This window comes from Oncorhynchus mykiss, chromosome 5 (assembly GCF_057628025.1).
Source record: "Oncorhynchus mykiss isolate SJ-2025 chromosome 5, ASM5762802v1, whole genome shotgun sequence".
Lineage (NCBI taxonomy): Eukaryota > Metazoa > Chordata > Actinopteri > Salmoniformes > Salmonidae > Oncorhynchus > Oncorhynchus mykiss.
In genome coordinates, this window is record NC_143026.1 from 30,160,293 (window position 1) to 30,166,406 (window position 6,114).

Sequence of the window (6,114 nt, forward strand, 5' to 3'; positions counted from 1 at the left end):
GGTTAGTGGAAGTATACAGATGTAGATCTTAATTTGATCACTCTTTTGTTGCCGAGAATGTTTGCTGTGCTGCAGGAAGAGCAGATGAGCTTTGTGATTTGCATAAATTCACTGTAAATCCACACTAAACAGAGTTATATTAACAGTAATCCACTTTTCATGTAGCCTCATTTTGACCAGCTAATAGCCTAACCACTGATCAAGTAACTATATGGAGTAAACGTTCAAATCCTGTTGCTACAGGATTATTTTGCTGTGACAATACAGGTCAAATTAAGATCCAAAACCTGTAACAGTTCATTTCACATACCAGCACACAGATGTGTCACTCGGTATAAGAGGATATCACATGATGATACATTACATGACCAAAAGTATATGGACACCTGCTCATTGAACAGCTCATTCGAAAATCTTGGGGATTAATATGGAGTTGGTCCACCCTTTGGTGCCATAACAGCCATAACAGGGACTTGCTTCCATTCAGCCACAAGAGCATTAGTGAGGTCGGGCACTGATGTTGGGCGATTAGGCCTGGCTCGCAGTCGGCGTTTCAATTAATCCCAAAGGAGTTCGATGGGGTTGAGGTCAGAGCTCTGTGCAGGTCAGTCAAGTTCTTCCACATCGATCTTGACAAACCATTTCTGTATGGACCTCGCTTTGTGCACAGGGGCATTGTCATGCTGTTACAGGAAAGGGCCTTCCCCAAAATGTTGCTACAAAGTTGGAAGCACAGAATTGTCTAGAATGTCATTGCATGCTGTAGCGTTAAGATTTCCCTTCACTGGAACTAAGGGGCCTAGCCCAAACCATGAAAAACAGCCCCAGATCATTATTCTCCCTCCGCCAAACTTTACAGTTTGCACTATGCTGTCGGGCAGGTAGCATTTTGCTGGTATCCGCCAAACCAGATTTATCCGTCCGACTGCCAGACGGTGAAGAGTGATTCATCACTCCAGAGAGCGTGTTTCCACTGCTCCAGAGTCCAATGGTGGTGAGATTTACACCACTTGTAAGGGGTGTCCATTGAAATGTGTCCAGGTCTTCTGGGTGTGCTCTCTCAGGTACTGAACAGATGACACTAAAGAGAAAAGGACAATGAACTTGTAAATAAAAAAACATGACAATCATTGGGAGCCTGGGACCTGAACTGGACATCCACATCCATCAAAAGTCAAAGGACAGACGGATACACTATCTAGAACCTTCTCGTGGATCTGGTAGGACAACATGGCTTTGGTCCTGTGCCCAATTTGCAACACTGTTTTTGTTTCCCCTGTGTAAGATGCTACAGGCAAACTAGCTGTCTACCGGTAGCTAGCTTGCTAGCTCGTACAACAATTTCAAGTGTGACTAAAGTTACTGGCGAGCTCATCATGCTTATAACATTATGTTAGCTAGCTATCCCCAGTTTAGATCATTTGTTTTCACGTCGCATCTGCGCCTGTTGCGTTTTCCTTGTGCTTGTCCGATGCACTGTGAGCTGGCTGATGCTTGTGCCTTGTTCTAAAAATAGAGCACATTAGCAGCGGCGGTGATTTTGAACAGGCAAATGTGAAATAGTCGTATTTATGCTACGGTTCAAATGCACAGATCACTTTCTATAGAAACCAGGGAATTTGAAAACATTATATAATAATTCTGTCATGTGCTTTATTGACTGGCCTCCACTCCACTGCTTACCACGTTATGCATCTTGATGCCCACCGCCACCCCACAGCCTGTGCATCATCCCCACAAGCCCGGCCAGGGATGATGATGCAAAAGGCTCTTTAAACATTTTAAGAAAGTCAGCTTTCAAAGGGGGGAGCCAGAACTGTTGGCCACTGGTTCAGTCATCATGGTCAGTGGTTGAAAGCAGAGAGATACGTTGAAGGGAGAAGGAATGAATGTCTAATGAACCAAAAGACTGAATTATTAATGAACACTGATACTGACACTTATTTACATGACCACCGTATAGATATGGAGAAAAGGGAGAAAAAGTATTAGGTAAAATAAAATAAAAACAATGCATACTTATCTTCACTGATTTGTGCCATGAGTTGTGGCTTTTCTTCTCTTCAATTAACTCAGGTAATTTTTTCCTTCCTGTTTGGCCCTGTCCCTGGGTATCATCGGATGGGGCCACAGTGTCTCCTGACCCCTCCTGTCTCAGCCTCCAGTATTTATGCTGCAGTAGTCTATGTGTCGGGGGGCTAGGGTCAGTTTGTTATATCAGGAGTACTTCTCCTGTGTTATCCGGTGTCCTGTGTGAATTTAAGTATGCTCTCTCTAATTCTCTCTTTCTCTCTTTCTTTCTCTCTCTCGGAGGACCTGAGCCCTAGGACCATGCCTCAGGACTACCTGGTATGTTGACTCCTTGCTGTCCCCAATCCACCTGGCCGTGCTGCTGCTCCAGTTTCAACTGTTCTGCCTGTGATTATTATTATTTGCCCATGCTGGTCATTTATGAACATTTGAACATCTTGGCCATGTTCTGTTATAATCTCCACCCGGCACAGCCAGAAGAGGACTGGCCACCCCTCATAGCCTGGTTCCTCTCTAGGTTTCTTCCTAGGTTTTGGCCTTTCTAGGGAGTTTTTCCTAGCCACGTGCTTCTACACCTGCATTGCTTGCTGTTTGGGGTTTTAGGCTGGGTTTCTGTACAGCACTTTGAGATATCAGCTGATGTACAAAGGGCTATATAAATACATTTGATTTGATTTGATTTAGTTAATCTTCTAATAGTTCTGTAGAATTACAGTTAAACATAAATGCAGTACAGTAGAGAACCCCACAACACTGTAGATCCAGTTGGAGAGAATATTTTAAAAGCAGAGTCAACGTAGAGTGAGTCATGGCCTGAGCCAACCTTAAATGTGAAACCAAAACAAATCACAGCCAGGGCATGACAAAGGAGAGGAGCGCAAGAACAAGAGCATTCCTACCGGGAGAAAAACGAGCAAGGGATTACTTTATTAAGCTTTACTGAAAAGCTGTTCGCCAAAGATAGATGGAGCAGTTCAAAAAGCAGGGTTTTGGGGAGAAACAAATCCATCTCGTTTTGGAGACACACATCTGCTTTGAAAAGACAGCCCGAGCCAAACTGTAGCAGCTTCAGAGGCATCATTCGAAACTGGGAGCTATTCCTATTCTGACAGCCCCTGGACAGCAGTCTGAGACCACAGTGTCAAAGGGCTCTCCATGCCTGTAAAGAGAGAGAGAGAAGCTTCATCTCACCAAGGGGCTGAGCTTCTTGTCACACCCCAATCTGGAGGCTTGATTCTGGGCTTCGGCACAGGGAGGCCTGTGCTCCCGTCCACACACGGAGGCCTGGGCTGCCATGCACATGCGGAGTAGAGGGCTCGCTCTACTCTGTGCTGGCAGGTAAGAGAGGCGAGTTGCGATCTCTTGGCAGGATCCCAGGGCACATGCTGGAGGCCAGGCCTGGAGGTGGGAGTGGGGTCTGGAATTAGGAGAGCCCTCCATCAGATAACACATTTTCTGGTTCATGTAAAGACGTTGGGCGTATCAACAGAGACATGCATCACCCTGATGGGTCTCCAGCATGTGTACGAAGCCTTGGGCTCTGGCTCTGTGGCCAGCCAGTGCTGAGATGGGAGCAGAGGCCCTCCAGCTCCCACCATTCAGTCTTTCAGCACCAGCCTTTGTCAGAGTCTGAGGAGGGGGGCTCCTCTCTGGGCGAGGCAGGGAAGGAAGGTGGGGTGTTGATAGGGTGAGAACCAGAGAGTGTCGCAGCGCTAAGAAAGAGGGATAAAGCTGTTAAGCCTGGACGTACAGTAGCATTGAGCTTTCAACTCAACTCTTGCCAGGGTGTTTCCTCCAGTACATGGCAGAATCTGAACACTAACACATTTCCATACAGTACTGACAGATCAAATCAAAGTTTATTTGTCAAGTGCGCCGAACAGTGAAATGCTTACTTACAGGCCCTAACAGTGCAATTTGTAAGTAAAAAATAGGTATTAGGTGAACAATAGATAAGTAAAGAAATAAAAACAACAGTAAAAAGACAGTGAAAAATAACAGTAGCGAGGCTATATACTGTAGCGAGGCTATATGTAGCGAGGCTATATATGTAAGTTGGGCTAATTGAGGTAGTATGTACATGTAGGTATGGTTAAAGTGACTATGCATTAAATGATAAGCAGAGAGCAGCAGTAGCAAAAAGAGGGGTTGGTGGGTGGTCTTTGACAATTTTTAGGGCCTTCCTCTGACACCGCCTGGTGTAGAGGTCCTGGATGGCAGGCAGTTTAGCCCCAGTGATGTACTGGGACGTAATCACTGCCCTCTGAAGTGCCTTGGAGTCGGAGGCCGAGCAGTTGCCGTACCAGGCAGTGATGCAACCAGTGTTGCAGCTGTAGAACCTTCGGAAGATCTGAGGACCAGGCCAAATCTTTTTAGTTTCCTGAGGGGAATAGGCTTTGTCGTGCCCTCTTCACGACTGTCTTGGTGTGTTTCGACCATTATAGTTTGATGGTGATGTGGACACCTAGGAACTTGAAGCTCTCAACCTGCTCCACTACAGCCTCAGTGAGAATGGGGGCGTGCCCGGTCCTCCTTTTCCTGTAGTCCACAATCATCTCCTTCATCTTGATACTGTTGAGGGATAGGTTGTTATTCTGGCACCACCCGGTCTCCTCCCTATAGGCTGTCTCGTCGTTGTCGGTGATCAGACTGTTGTGTCATCTGCAAACTTAATGTTAGTGTTGGAGTTGTGCCTGGCCACGCAGTTGTGGGTGAACAGGGAGTACAGGGGGCACTGAGCACGCACCCCTGAGTGGCTCCAGTGTTGAGGATCAGCGTGGCGAATGTTTTGCTACCTCCCCTCACTATCTGGGGCGGCCCGTCAGGAAGTCCAGGATCCAGTTGCATAGGGAGGTGTTTATTCCCAGGGTTCTTAGCTTAGTGATGAGCTTTGAGTCCCAGGATCCTTAGTGATGAGCTTTGAGGGCACTATGGTGTTGAACGCTGAGCTGTAGTCAATGAATAGTATTCTCACATAGGTATTCCTTTTGTCCAGGTGGGAAAGGGCAGTGTGGAGTGCAATAGAGATTACATCATCTGTGGATCTGTTTGGGCGGTATGCAAATTGGAGTGGGTCTAGGGTTTCTGGGATAATAGTGTTAATTTGAGCCATTACCAGCCTTTCAAAGCACTTCATGGCTACGGACGTGAGTGCTACGGGTCTGTAGTCATTTAGGCAGGTTGCCTTAGTGTTCTTGTGCACAGGGACTATGGTGGTCTGCTTGAAACATGTTGGTATTACAGACTCAATCAGGGACATGTTGAAAATGTCAGTGAAGACAACTGCCAGTTGGTCAGCACATGCCCGGAGCACACATCTTGGTAATCCGTCCTGCCCTGCAGCCTTGTGTATGTTGACCTGTTTAAAGGTCTTACGTCGGCTACGGAGAGCGTGATCACACAGTCGTCCAGATCAGCTGATGCTCTCATGCATTCCTCAGTGTTGGTCACCTCGAAGCAAGCATATAAGTGATTTAGCTGGTCTGGGAGGCTCGTGTCACTGTGCAGCTCGTGGCTGTGCTTCCCTTTATAGTCTGTAATAGTTTGCAAGCCCTGCCACATCCGACGTATGTCAGAGCCGGTGTAGTACGATTCAATCTTAGCCCTATATTGGCACTTTGCCTGTTTGATGGTTCATTGGCGGGCATAGCAGGATTTCTAATAAGCTTCCGGGTTAGAGTCAGCTCTACCCTTTAGCTCAGTGCAAATGTTGCCTGTAATCCATGGCTTCTGTTTGGGGTATGTATGTACAGTCACTGTGGGAACGACATCCTCGATGCACTTATTTATGAAGCCAGTGACTGACATGGTTTACCATCGGAAGAATCCCAGAACATGTTCCAATCTATGCTAGCAAAACGGTCCTGTAGTTAGAATCTTTTTCATAGACCGAGTCACTGGTGCTTCCTGCTTTAATTTTTGCTTGTAAGCAGGAATCAGGAGGATATAATTGTGGTCAGATTTGCCAAATGGAGGGCGAAGGAGAGCTTTGTATGCGTCTCTTTGTGTGGAGTACAGGTGATCTGGCATTTTTTTCCCTCTGCGCATGTAACATGTTAATAGAAGTGAGGTAAAACTGATTTA